The sequence below is a fragment of the Lagopus muta genome, chromosome 20 (assembly GCF_023343835.1).
Source record: "Lagopus muta isolate bLagMut1 chromosome 20, bLagMut1 primary, whole genome shotgun sequence".
NCBI lineage: Eukaryota > Metazoa > Chordata > Aves > Galliformes > Phasianidae > Lagopus > Lagopus muta.
Genome location: NC_064452.1, coordinates 6167029 through 6181955, shown reverse-complemented (window position 1 = coordinate 6181955; position 14927 = coordinate 6167029). Strand labels below are relative to the sequence as shown.

Below are 14927 nucleotides of genomic sequence, written 5' to 3'. Positions count from 1 at the left end.
ACTTCCTGGCTACTGCTTCTCCAGCAGAGCAGATTGGGATTGTTTTCTTCAAAGACACACGTCCTCTTTCCTCATTGCACAGCAGCCACCTCAAACAAACAGAAACAAAAGCAGCCCTTCTCTAAAACAAATACAGGGACTGCTAAGGATGTTGAGAATTGAAGGAATAGCTTTGTTAAGTTGTGTGGCCCTATGACAGTCTTCCCCAGAAACAGAGATAACAGGGATGCTGCAACATGGCAGGCATTGAGAATCTCCACCAGGGTAGACCAGCCAAGGCAGAGCACAGAAGAACATTTGCACATCTAACACAACTTGGAGCAACATTCCTTGCAAATCTGATCTGCATGGCCTTCCTTGTTGCTTCTTAAGAAAGCCTCTTCATAATGGAGAAAAAAAAATTCTTGTTTGAGAAACATCCATGGGGCTCATTCTTACCACTTCCCCCTGTCCTGCTTACAACCAACCCATTGTCCCACAGCACTGCTGCCATGCAAAGCTGCATTACAAATTTGGCTTGTGGGACAACAAGAGACAAATATCTGATCGCAAAAGAAACCTCCCGATCTTAATTAGCACCTCACCCTCTCACCAAGACGTGCTTTGGACTGGCAAATTTTACCCTGTTAAACTGAGCAACATCACAAATTACAGTGTGCAAACAATTAATCGGGTCCACACCCTGAAAGAAGGAAGGGAATTGATGTGCAGCAGCATGACAGAGCTGGACAGTGAAAACAAGGCAAGGGTTTCTATCACATGAAAGCTGCAAATCAGAGTGGAACTTGCCTAACCAGCTCCTCTACATCACATCAAGTGCACACATCTAACACCACCCAGGTTTGTGCTCTCAGGTCTACAGTCCTGGTCTGTCAGTACATACTGGGTGGCTCAGATGGAATCAGCAAAAGCTTTCATGAAGTTGGTCCTGGTCTGTGTGCAGTTAATGTGGATAGCTTGCAAATGGCAGCCTGAGAACCTGTGTGGCAGGGTTAAATTTGCTCCATCAGAATCCACAGGAGTTCAAATTCAGATCCTCAGGCAGTTTTCCTTGGAATTCCTTTGACCTTACAGACAGGTGCTGTGGGACACAGTTAGGATAGATAAGCTGTCCTGTGATCTCTGCCACATGACTCCAATGCAATGTCCAGAAATATGCATGTGAATAACAACCCTCCTGCAAGGCAAAGGGAACCACAGCTTGCCTTACCCAGCTTGCCTCCATCAGCACAGCTCTGCTATGTCATCCAGGTAGAGGCCAACCAGGCTCAGTGGCTCCTGATGCATCATTGACCCAAAGCTAAACTGATTATCTCTTTTCCTTTTAAAGTATTCTTAAATGCCACTTGCCCATACCACTCCATGCCAGAGAACTCTGAAGCAGATTAATTACACAGGTAAATGTTTGATGGAGAATTACTCTCAAATGACATAGACTGCAAGAGGTTACCTCCCTGCCCATACAAAAGGCCTGATTCAGAGCTCTGGGGCAGCTCCCCTTTAAAGTCAGTGTAATTCTGCAAGTACAGAAAGCGTGGCAAGAGATTAAAATAAACTTATTTTTGGCATGCAGGCCAGATTCATTTTGCTCGCAGTCCCTCTCTGATGCTGATGCAGCCCAAATGTGGCTGATGAGACTGATTCAACCTCGACCAGCTCAGATGTGGGCAGGGGAAGGGGAACACCAGCAGTATTCTCCATTGGTAACAGCAATTCGGAGGCACATGAGAATTTTAAGGAGCTAAAAACACTAAGCAGAGTGAAACTGTCCCAAAAAAACTTCCTGTGGGTTACACATGCACCTCAGGTTTTTTTTTACCTGTAAAATAATAATTACCCAACATACCAGTTCTTGTAGGACTTAATTAGCACTTGTCAACCTCTTAGAGCTCCTCAAGGGAAGCAGCTATGCACCACAAAGTACTAATTAATGGAAGAATCCTTCAGAACAAAGTATATGATTCTGTTGTTGTCAGATCTAATAGAGTCACAAAAAAAGAAAGAAAAAAGGGGGGCTGGAAGGGATATCAAGAGGTAACCTAGGCAGTTCCCCTGTCCCAAGGCACGATCAGGTATATCTAAATCATTCTTCATAGATGAATACCCCAAATCTGGGGATGCACCAACTGCAGATTGAAGTAGACAACGGTGGACTCAGATGTGCCTTGCACTCTCAGGTTCTGCTGAATGCAGGTTAATTCCCCCTCATGTGTGGCACACAGGGCCTCTCAAGCGCTCCTTGCATTGGCTAGGAAGAGGCTTTACTGCACCCACAGTGAGAATGTGCTGCAAGATCTACCAAGCTTTCCAACTCATTATTATTATAGCTCATGCAATAAAGAGCCCCATTGTAATATACAACCCCCAAATCTCAAGATCTAAATTAACAAGACTAGAAATGGAAAAAAACCACCAAAATAACCTCCAAGTGGAGAATGGAGCACAGAAGTGTTAAAGGATCTGCTCATGGTTATGTGAGGCTCCTGAGAGAACCAGAACCTCAGAGCAGATCACCTAGGTCTTACAACTCACCCATGCATCAGACCTATAATACCTGCAAATCATTCCCATTGTGTTCCCCCCCCTTCCCCTCCCCCACTTCTCTCCCTCCTTCCCAACCCCAAGAGTCCATCTCCTGACCTGGCACATCATTCAGATATGGCTACTGAAACCCTGAACAGCCCTAAAAATATTTTTTAAGAAATTCTACTTCTTTTTGCTTTTCTTAAAATGAAGCTAAGCAGGTCAAATCTGGAACACTGCCTTAAAAAAAAAATCTTTGTTTAAATGCTTTAATTGCAAAAATGTGTCGGCACAAGAAGCCTTTCCAAGAGATACAAGCAGCATACAGTAGGAGATACCTTTTCTTTGATTAACTTCATACAGGAAAGCTTTTGAAACTTATACTTTCCTCATCAGGCCAGTGAATAAGAGCTAAGCCAGGCAACTGATACAGTGCTTCAGAAGTTTATTAAATTAACCAGTTAAACTGAGGCAGTATACAATACACAGAGGCCAAGGCAAACAGTAGAAGGTGGAACACACTCCCAGGGCCGAGACAATAGCATTGTGTCAGCATTTCCATTATGAAGCTACTTCAGAGTTACTGTGGGAGGTGTGCAGTAAAGAAGAAAAAAGCTTAAACCACTGAATTCAGTCATTCTAAGGGATTCCCAAACATGCCTGGGCGGATGGAAGAGCAAGATGCAAACCAGTTTTTCACCAATTTGTCACTTGAATTAGAAAGCAGGTTTGGCCTGAAGACACAGGTTGGCACATCGCACAGGAAACAAAGAAATGTTGTTTCTCTTACGCTGGGCACTACGCACAGAACTGCTCTCAGTAGTTTGGAAATGCAGCCCTCGTGAACGTGACGAATCAAGTACAGCACGGCTGTGTGGGCTGACGCAGAGCTTACTCAGGAACAGAAAATCTGTGCAGTGAGGCTGACATCTTGTACAGCATCTGACCCTCAGTCAGAGTCTTTATGCAGCAATGTAACACAAATATAAAGATAAATGTAAAAGGTATCACCGATTTGAAAAGCTTTGTTCCTATCAGTAGAACCACAGAAGCTTACCCAGCTCAAAGACTTGTCACTTCTTTATACACTATGCTGGAACCAAGGGAATTGCATTTAATGACAGAGCAGAGCACGAACTGAACTCTGCAAAACTTCTGGGTACTCAGTGTTGGGTTCAGATGCCAGTTCTGAGGTTCCTTCCTCCCAACCCAAACTGTGGGGATTCTCTGGGTAACAGATCCATGGTCTCGCATTGCATTTTGCAGCATGTGAAAACCTTTTCATTATGTGCAAACCTTCTCATGCAGCCCCAGAACTCACCGGAGGGGAAAAAAAACAGACCAATAAAGGAAACACTGACATGACATTTACAGTAACAGCACCATCAGCAGCAACTATAATTCTCCTCCAGAAAGTTACACCCACACTGCTTTCTTTGGCCTGCATACCTTGTGTGTTGCCTTGGTCTAACTGGTTAATTTAATAAGCTTCAGAAATATTTAGTTGCCTGGCTCAGAAGTGTTGGATGTCACCTGGTTTGCGACCACAAGTTGTTCTTGGTATGGCACATTCACGGTGCAGCATCCCAGCTCTGCTCTAGGGCAGTCCTGCCATGCTCCATTTCCTCTCAGGAAACCAAACAAATCCAGCTCCATTCCCAGTAACGCAGACTGGCCACAATGCTCTGGATAGGAGAGCAGCTCAACAAACAGAGGTTAAATTGAATTAGCTGGACCCACTTAGTATTCCAGCTCTGCAACAGAGTTTAAGAGAGGTTGGGGAGCACTGGAAGGGCACACAGTGCTTCAGAAGAGACAGAATGCTGCAGTGGGTGAGCACTAGTCTGGAGCTGAGAAGACCCACCACTGTTCATGCCTTTGCCAGTGACCAGTCACAAGATGCTGAACGAGTCACTCCACTCCATGTGGTTTTCTTCCCCCTCCCCCCCTCTCTGCTTTGATTCTAAGTCTTCCAAGCAATTGCATCATCCTGTTTGAACAAAAAGCGCATTTGCATAACATCTTGCATGTCAAGACCCTGATGATAGCTGGGGATTCCAGATGCAGGAGTTATTTTGAACAGTACTAGAGAACTCAGAGAGTTTAAATGCCCATTATGGACATCTCCAGAGAGAAGACAATTGGACTAGGTGATCTTAGAGGTCTTTTCCAGCTATAAAAATAACAGAATCATGGAAGATTCTACTACGTCGTTTCACCTAACAACACAGAACAGGGAAAGGTCCCAAGCTGAAGGTGTTAGCTGATGCTGTTTCTTGTCAACAGAACCTGAAGGGCATGTGAGTGACAGAAAAAGGGAGATGAACTATTCTGTAGCCTAACACTGAAAACCTGGCACAGATGACTTGCAAAGATGGCAAGAATTTGCAGACTATTATATTTCTGACAGCCTGGTAAAGACATTTTTCTACCCAAGCTCTAGTTTCACTAGATTTGAATGCATCAGCCCTCTAATTCATTGAGTCAGCCTCATGCACATAGAACTCCATCCTAATCAGAGACTGATCCAAAAAACCATATTTCAGCTCACTCCCAAAGTCAACCTTTTTTCTACCATCACTCCTTTCACTTTCACCTTCAGAATTGGTACAGATCAAATAAAAAGACAGAGGAGAAAAGAAATTATGACAATATGATATGTAGTGACCAACCTTCCACACCCTAGGTTCACAACTAACAACAGCATAGCCAGAAAGGAGCAAAGGATGCACACAAGCCAGCAGCAGCAAAAGCTGAGCCTCAAGTTGTGGCAGCAGCAGTGCCCCAGGAGCAGTGCTTTGGAAGAGTAAAGCCAGCAGCCCATGGGCTGCTCAGCAGCCAGGATTCCCACCTGTCACTGAGGAAGGTGAAACAGCACCCAGCAGTCTGGCTTCACAACCTGGAGAGAGGAAACTAGCTACAGCCTTGACCCCCTTCTGAAGAATCACAGATTTCCCAAAAACAGGAGGGAAGATGGGACCCACAGTCCTGTTCAATAGCACAAAAGGTGCTGGTTTCCTACTCCCCAAAGTTTAGGTTTTTGACATTTTCCTCATGAACTGAGCTCACAAACCAGGTCTGAATGAAATCATTTCACAGAGCCTAGGAAACAATTATGAACATGCAAGTTATTATAATCACTCTTGTAATTCCTGCAAGCCATGAAGACTTCTACAAAGCACCCGCCCAGAGTCAACCTTCAAATGCCAGCACTGCTCCAAAGAGAATGAGATGGGCAAGTACAGAGCAATCTGTTGAATAGTTCATCAAGCAACAGATTTAGGCTGGCTTAATTTTCACCTGCTGCATTACATCCCCACACTTTGCTTCCTCATTCCCTCCTATGAGAAAACACGGGATTCATCAGATCAATGCTGATCAAAACTGAACAATCTCTTCTTGACTCCTCTTTGGGAGTTTTGCTGGTGGTGTGGGGTTTATCATCATGTTGGTTTGCAGGATTGTTTTTATTGTTGTTACTTAGAGGGTTTCTTGTGGTTTTTTTTTTGTTTGTTTTGAATTTTTTTCCCCCAATTAAAATGGCAAAGATCTCTCTTTCCAAAGGAAAGGAGAAAGAGGCTAGAATGTGTGAAACACCTTTCCCTTTAATGATCTGCAGCACAGCCAGCTGGGGCAAAGTTGGCTATGATGTCACATTGCCAGTGCTTTAACACAACAGAGCTGTTTCCCCTATGTATTTCTCTAAGCAGAACTCAATAGTTTCCTTCTCCAGCAAACACCCGAGTAGAAGGGACTCACCCACCGTGTTGGCAACTGGCACAGATCTGTCAGCCCTACCACCAAGTCTGCTCATGTTGATGAATTACTGAGAAGCAAGTTTTTCCTTCTGTGACTTCCAAAAAGGCTTGTCCATCCATACCTTGCATAAGTAGTAGCCCTTCCCCTTCTGCTCTCCTCAGTAGGGAGGAGGGATGAGTTGGGGTTAAACATACTTATAAGACCAGCCATAAAAGCAAAGTCATTCTTTCAGGCTCACGAAGCATTCCAACAAATCCATCTCTAATCAAATCACTTATTTTTTCTGCCTTACTTCCTTCAAAAATAATGCATATATCATCATGCTATGTATGAGCATGCATCCCTAATAACTTTTGAATGAGTTGGTTGCTTTCAGCTCAATTTGATAGACAGGAATTTCAGAGCTGTCTCATCACCAGTTTTGTGGAAATGGGCAACTGGAGAGAAGGAAGAGCCCCTAAACATGGAAAGCTCAGTGCATGTACACCCAGTGTTAGAATGTAAGAAGACACAGAACACCACTGTAAAGGCAACAACACATGGGATAGCCTCAATGGAAAGCTGTAAAAGCCACAGTACATCAAGCACTGACCAGATGGTTATTGTAAATAATGCTGTAAAAAAAGAAGTTCCCAAACAGCCTTCAAGAGACAGTGCTCAGAAGAGCAGACAAGACAGCTAGATACTTTAAAGGAAGCCTTTAAGCAAAAGTACTCATTGTTTTAATGAAATTCTGGGCTGCACACTCCTTTTACACTCACTTAATCATTAGTTTCAAAAGACTGACTTCTGACATACCCCACAGTAAGTCCCAGATCATACAAATCCATTCTTTATTGCCTGAGTAGCTCCATTTAAAATCAATAGGATTACTCATAGCAGTAAAGTTAAACACGTGTGAAAGCATTTGCAAGATTGAGGTGTAAGGCCTAGTCCAGGCACAGCTTTTTTACTTGAAGAACTGGTTCACTTACAGGTTTGTTTTGTTTTTAAAGAAAACAAGGGAATAATTAAAGCCATACAACCACCTTGAAGTGGACACATTTTTATTAGTGTAATGGGAGCTTCCAACAGCACCGCCATGCCCAGGTTGGCTGTGGTGACCCAACACAGCTCCCACATCAGGAACTTGTGGGAGTGAACAAATTGCTGCCAACCCATTGCTTCTACTCTCATCTCTCCAGATAACTTATCCATGGAGGGCACCTGATGGAACCAACAACGTGGGCAACCCCAGGTTGTAAGAATATTTGGTCTGGGATATTTCTTTCCATGATACCCTTCTTCTTTAGTGCAAACACACACACATGGAGGAAGGGGAAAGAGCTTGAGAGCTCAGACCCCAACATGTGTAGAGCTGAGGGAGGTGAAAAACACCAAGATCGTGCTGTAAGATGACAACGAAAAGCAGCATCCATTCTGAGGAAAGCATTCAGAGCTTCAGGGTTGCAAGGGCAGGAGTGGAAAAGTGGGCCAACATATTCAGATTGCTAAAAAGTTTTTTTAAAAAAGTGGTCACACTTTCAAAGAAAAAGAAAGAGACAAGAGGCATTAAGAGTAAACAGGAAATTTGGGAAATCTATTTCATTCAAAGTAGCAAACATCTGGAATAAATTGTCAAGAACTTAAGACCATCAAAGTGAAGTATTAACAAGGTTAAGAGGCAGCTAGACTGGAGGAGGAAACTGAAGAATACAGTGACAAAGGAGAGAAGGGGAGATGAAGTAAAACCTAGAGGCAAGAGGCTCATTAGCCTTAGGGGCTTTGTAGTCCTCATTCCCCCCCCTTCATTATTTCCTTATCTTCTCATTGCTTCATGCTTAAAGTAATTCTTGTTCTGCTTTTTGGCTTATGGAAACAAAATAATACCTTTTCCTTAGCAGTTCTAACTAAGATGGTATGCCATTTCTGAGCTTCCATACTTTTAAACTCAACTCGGAAAAGTACAAGAAAACTGAATTCATGCTACTCCTTCCACCAAGCAGAGCTTCCTGAAGTCTGCAGTTGTTCCTCCCTTTCACTCTTCCAATTAAGAATTATTTTTATTAGAGAATGTTTCTTAAATAAGAAACAAAGTGGTATTTTTAATAAAAAAGAAATCATTAAAATGTTTTCTAAAGTAAAAAAACAACAGCATTTAAAAGACATTTGTTTCAAAGTAATTCAAAACAGGGCTAAACAACACCTTTAAAGATGACAAAAACCAGTAGGCATAAATGAATAAAGAGGCTAAGAAGGAAATACTTAGTGCAGCTTATCCCTTAATATGCAGACCCTGCTCTAGGAGGGATGGTCAGGAAGCTATGTTGGCCCTTACTCACAAGGAGTCTTCCATCTCTGCCTGGACTGTTATTAACTATATTGGTTACATTCATGCCCATTAACATCCTTTAAAAGACGAACTCGGAATTTTGTTTTCCACTTCCCATTATTGAGCAATGGAATATTTGTATAACAGAAAATGGAAACAACTGAGAAGAAAAAGAGAAAGCCTCCAAGTTCCCATCTCTGCCAGTTCATTTAAACTAAGCTGAAGATTCAACATGAAATTGATTCAGGAGTCACAGTACATATGCACTCACTGCAGGGGGATGCAGAATAGTAAAACACACACCTGCCTGTCCTCTGTTCTAATAACCACCAGTAGACTTCAGCCAAGGCTGACAGAGTTGGAAGAGGTTTCAAAGATAGAAAGTGCCTGTGGGCTTCACAGGACAGTCAGGTGAGAGATGAAGATGCTCTTAAAAGCACCAACTGAAGTAAAACACTTATTAGATACGAGAGAATTCACACCAGCCTTCATTACTCACCTAATAGCACAGGGCCAATTCACAATGTTTGTTATCAGCTGAACACCCACATCTAAGGAGTCAGAGCTTTATTGGGAACATCTGCTCCTGGTTTGGCAAAAGGCAGCAAGGAGCTTTGCTTCAGCCTCAACAAATTCTCCATTAGCCGGTCCCAACCACCTGCCTGCACCTTTCCAGCCTGAGAGGAGCCCTCATGGTCACTACCTCACATAGATAGGGGCCCAAGAAGCCATCAGGAGAAGACAGGGTTACCAGCTTGCTCCATGGGTTTTATGCCAACAGGCAGCTCCCAGAGGACAGCCCACTGCCCAGTGCCACTAGGGCATCACCAGTATGCACAGCACAAACACAGATCTCCAACACCAAAAGCAGGCAGTGGTTTTCCCACTGACTGGGGGGCACTTTAACAAGCATACTGTACTGAAGCAGCTAAAAAAAAAAAGTGGTAAGCTTTGTATGTTACAGAAAAACCTAAAGAGTTACTCTGTATAACCAGATACAGCTGACTAAACAAGGCACTGCAAGCCATTCACACCTTGGGTAAAAACAAAGCAACAAAAACCCCCACAGCTCCCCATCCCACCTCTCCAAAGAGCTGATCCAAGGCTTCCAGCACCCAACTGAACACACCACTCAGGTAAAACCTCTGCCTTACCTTTGTATGCTGGGCCTTGCCTCAATATCAGCTTCACCAGAGCAAATATAGGGGAACCAGGACCACAGACGCCTCCCCAGCAAACCCCACAACTACACCTCCCAGCTCTTTATGCTGTCCTTCATGGCAGCAGTTCCTGTGAGGCCAAGTGGAGCCCATTAGCATTAATCCCCCACACCTGCACGGCTCCACACAGGTGTGGAAGAGGCCCCAGGTGTTGGTGATGTTCCCAAAAGGCCCTGGAGAGCCTCAGCAAAGCCCCACTGCCATTTGTAGAGCATGGCTGCAGCTGTGGGAAAGCTCTGCTCCCTGTGCCAAACTGTGACTCGTTTACCTTTCTAATTGAACTATGGATATTTCTACCCCTTCAGCCCATGATTCACACAAGTCTTATTTTCTTCAGTGTTAAATTCTGCTCCACTTAGGGCTTTGAGAGGGTAGAGAGTCTCGCTAAAATCAGCCAGCCCCTGCTCTACAAATAACTTTCTGGATGCTACTTAAACTGCATTCTTTTTGCATACGATAGCTTAAAAGCACCAGCTTACAGTGAATTTATAGAGATTTATCTACTTTTTGGTATCCTGGAGGAGCATACCCCACTGTGGTGTAAAATAACTTGTTCTGGGGGCATGTGAGCCTGTGATGCAGAGAGCAACAGCAGTTTTAGTGTTGTGGGCTAGGTTTGTGAAATAGACCAAAATTCTACCAATCTGTCAGGAGATCAGCTAGCAGGCACCTCTCAATCTGGAAAGGCAACGTAGCTAACAGCTGCTGGTCATCAGGAGACATGTTTGGTCCTAACTACCCACTTGCTGGGCTGCTTTCTACCTGGAACAGGCTGCTCCTGCACACATTCAAGGTCAGGTCAAATGAGATTCTGGGCAGCTTGATCTAGTAGGGAGCAACCCTACCCACAACAGGGGGGCTGGAACAAGATGGTCTGTGGGGTCCCCTCCAGCCTAAGCCATTCTATGATTGCTGTGATCTCAGCGACAGTTTGTATCATACGTTTTCCTTCCTGCTTTCTGTCTATTTGGATCTCTTGTCACACCTGTACATAATGTTTATTGCACCATGAAAGGGCAGCTACCATCTTCCAATCATTATAAAGAAAAATTCCTGTCTGGCCTAACATCTGCACTCTGTGCTCCTGCTGAAGCAGCTGACCAAATGCTGAGCTTGCTAGTAGGTTTTGTCAAAAAAATGATGTTCCTCTGGTCAAAAGGCATGCTAAGCCATCATTTAAGCTGAAGGGGCCAGTAACAAATGGCAACAATTCTCCAGATAAGGACTCAAGGAGGTATTGGCATGCTTGACCTTAAATACCTGAGTTAGCATTCCTAGGCCCTTGTTTTATAATTAGAAGAGTCAAATAGACACTTGCAGTGGCTGAATCAGGGCAGAAATGAACTCAAGTGCCCTGTAATGCCTATTCAAGGACCTCTTTCCCTTCAATCAATGAAGAGAAGTCCTGCAGAGACAAGCCTACTTGAACATACGCTAGATTAAGTGGCCAAACTTAAGTGAATGCATGTGAGCATCTCCCAGGTTACAGAGCTCTAACAAATAATAGCAGGTTTGTATTTAGGAAACCTGTGTTATTTCAAATACTGTGACCAAATGTGCTTCAAGGATCCATCTTTGCTTTCATATGCCTTGAGTATGGAAAAAGGTGTGAAGCATTTTGTGAGACAAGAGACATCAGACACAATAACTGTGCCAATGCCTCCACACAGCGTCAACACATCCAGAAGGGTTCCTATGTGAACTGTGTACAACCTCCACACAATCAGAGCTGCGGGAGAGAAGTCTTTTTTAGTGCAAGCCATAGGCTTGTGTTTAGGAATCCAAGTGGCAGATCTTTACTACCCAATATCAGATGTTTATTCACACTGAAGTTCTTTCCCAGTCCTTTTCCCAAGGCTGAACAACGCCAGTTCTTACAACTCCTCCTTCTATGTCAGATGTTCCAATCCCTTAATTATCTTCATGTTCTTCTGTAGATGTTCTCTAGTTCATCCACATACTTCTTGTCTGGTGGAGCCCAGAACTGAACCCAGCTCTCCAAACGTGTCTCACCAGTGCTGAGTAGAGGGGAACACCCACCTTCCCCAGCCTTCTGTCAGTGCAGCTCAGGATGTTGTTGGCCTTCTTTGCTGCAAGGACACACTGTTGGTTCACCACTTGTTAACCACTGGGTTTTTCTCTGCCAAGCTAATTTTTAGATAGAACAGTTCTATTGGAAGGGATCTAAGAAGGTCGGCCCAGGTCTGTATTGCTGTAAGGGTTATACCTCCAGCTCATTAATAGAAAATTTTAATGCAGTATTGGCATTGTATTTTCACATTGAAAACTTAAATTTCAAACAATGCGCACCTTTGTGTCATTAGTGAAAATTCAAGATGTGTCCTGAGATAACGTGTGCTGGCACATTACCAAGGTAAAGTGGCAGAGGGGAATCAAAGCTAAGGAAGTTTCTGGGATAGGAAGAACAGACTACAGGGGATCAGAGGCTGGCAATTAATAAGAATTAGAAGTCTGGAATAAACTGTTCCTCACACTGCCTAGAAATATATATAACTTTCACTGCTGCTGCTTCACAGAGAATTTTTTGTCCAACTTAGCATACCATGTTTTAAGAAAAAAATACGCACAAAGGTAATCCTAAAGAGAACAAGAACTGGAAATGGAGAAAAGATCACTGAGAGAAGTTGTAAGAAGAATGCTGAAAAACAGAAAACTAAGCAGTCCTTCAGTGTACAATGTTCATTACAAAGAAGGTGGAAAGGATGAAATTGACTTCATTTGCAGACAGAAAGTTTTCAGTTAGGAGGAAAAACACACATATATATAAGGACAGCACTTGAATAAGGTTTGCTTTGGACTTCAGGCTGCCTAGAAAGTTTAGACAGGTCAGGAAAAGAGTTTCAATAGCTCTGCCTACAAGGAGAGCAACGAGCTTGGGGAAACTCATGAGAACCTTTTCTTTCTTTTATGCCTGTTTATGACATATATATATATATATATATATATCTGGTATATCTCAGATGCTGCTGCACCCATTCAGAAAGTTTCAGAAAGGTTTACAGGGTTAAAATTTTAAGCGTTAATAAAGCAGATTATCAGTTCTACACTGCACCTTTTTTTTTCTTCTTTTTTCACTCATCCGAATAAGCTGTTGTTTGTGAAGAGGCTGACACTAAAGAGCGACTGCCAGAGTTCACACAAGTTCAATTCCCAACTGAGCATTTTAGTGATGCTTTGGTGAGAATCTTGTTTTTGTGGAAATAACCTCAGCTCTTTGTTTCCTTTCGTTAGCCGAATCTGCGTCCAAAATCCGTAAGCACAGCTCCCTGTCCCCAAGTGAAAATGGAAGTTGAAATGAAACCAGGATTGATAAAGATTCTGAGAACAAGCATTGTATTCATCTGAACGTTTGTCATTTCCCCTCTGAGGAGGTGCAAGGAGAAGCACAGATCCAGCAGTGTAGCTCAAGTTCCTTTGCAGTAAACATGGAGAGCCTGGGAGCTCTAGTGCTGACCTGAGGGAGGGAAGGGGTGGAATGCAGAACTGCACACCGAGACTGCTGTCTGCTCCAGAGCTGCACTCAAAGAAGTCATGTAACTAGGCAATAACAGATGAAAGAGGATCTATCAAAAAGTGTGTATGCTTTGATGGAAAAAAGTATGTGACCTCATCTTTCAAGAATACCATCCTCAAAGTTTTTGTCTATCTACTCACACAAGGAAAAATAAATCTCTGTACAGAAGGAAGAAGGTAAGCCTTCGTGCTGTTTTATCCATCTTCGATCTCATTCTGAAATATTCAAACAGAACAAAAACCATAAGCACCATCTGACATCCGATGCCTGAATGACTTCAACTCCTATTCGCGGATCAGTCAGTATTCACTCGGTGGGGTCTGTGATTTTGTGCAACTCATACAAGGCAGTGCTAGACTTGGTACTTGGTTTGTGTCACAGTACAGCATTTTCCAGACCTGCTACTCAATTTCCAAATGAAGACTGCAAGTGAAACATCCGTTTCTCATATAAGCAGCTCCTTTCTTTGCTAAGAAGTGCTGTCACTAATTTGGGCCCATATAGGTGTCTAAAGCAGAAGCTCATAAATAATTTTCTGCTGTGTCACTGAAAATACCTCCATGATCTCACATTTCTTAGCAACAATCTCATCTCATAAGCAGTGCTCCCACTCCTACAAATAAATATTTTGGGGGTAAAAATGCACTCATGTGAAACAGGGGTGAGAACTGTGCTTGCACAGCAAAGCTCAGCTTCTGGCAAATAAGCCAGGAGGTGGAAAAAGAGGTTGTGCAGACTTCTGTGTTTTGTGGAGTTTGCTAGGCACTAAAACCAGTCAAACTGCACAGCCCACAGAGAGGGAGGGGTTTGGGTATCATGCAATTGTTTTAAACATTGCAAGAGCATCTGCCAGGAAGTGTCAAAACTGTCTCCACACCTTCAGCAAGATTCCCATAAGGAAGGACCAAATTTTGCTTCTAGTTGTGTCTACCAAAATTTTGAATTGATCTAATTCTTGGTAGATGCATTTGGGATTCACATACTTACACCAGAAAAACTGTTATTACAGGCATTTGTGCAGTGCTTCTGAACGTAGGTGCAAGGGGTGAGATTTATTATGCAGCTCAAGCACACGTCCTTGCTAGGATACTTCTCATTCCAGTTTTCCCAATTACTGGTAGGCACTGTTTGTAGGGATTTGTTAGAACAACAGAAATGCAGGTGGGGCTGAATATCACTTCCTTAAAGTGCTAAAAAACTGCAGATGCAGATGCTAAATGCAGATGGTAAAACTTTTTCATCCAAGCTCTGCCTTGCCTGCTGAGGGCAGAATTTGCCACCTTGCCCTCCAGTTCTCTTTCTATGAAAGAAACAGAAAAGAAGCAGCTTGTTACCTACTCTTCATGTCTGTGGGACTTTGGTGCCAGCAATACTAATGAAGAAGGAAACCTTTTTCATTAGTTGTTAAAAAAGCAGAAGTTTGTTTTGCTTTGGCTGCAGCGTTCTTCTGACTCCCACACAGGAAGTATTCGTGCAGTATTACACATAGACAGAATGTGTCCAGTTCCTAGAAGTCCAAATACAAGAAACTGTGGCCCATTTTAGAAGCTATGCTGATCTTGAATTATGAAAGTGACGG

The 14927-nt window shown here is 43.2% G+C and overlaps 1 long non-coding RNA gene across 2 annotated transcripts in view; it reads right to left on the bottom strand.

The window, feature by feature from the left end:
- Positions 1-9828, bottom strand: part of LOC125702935 (uncharacterized) — a 75877-nt gene extending 66049 nt beyond the window's left edge. For both annotated transcript variants that reach the window (XR_007380725.1, XR_007380726.1), the window contains exon 1: positions 9748-9828. This is a non-coding gene — a long non-coding RNA (uncharacterized LOC125702935). The remainder of the gene's footprint in view (positions 1-9747) is intronic.
- Positions 9829-14927: the final 5099 nt, after the last annotated feature.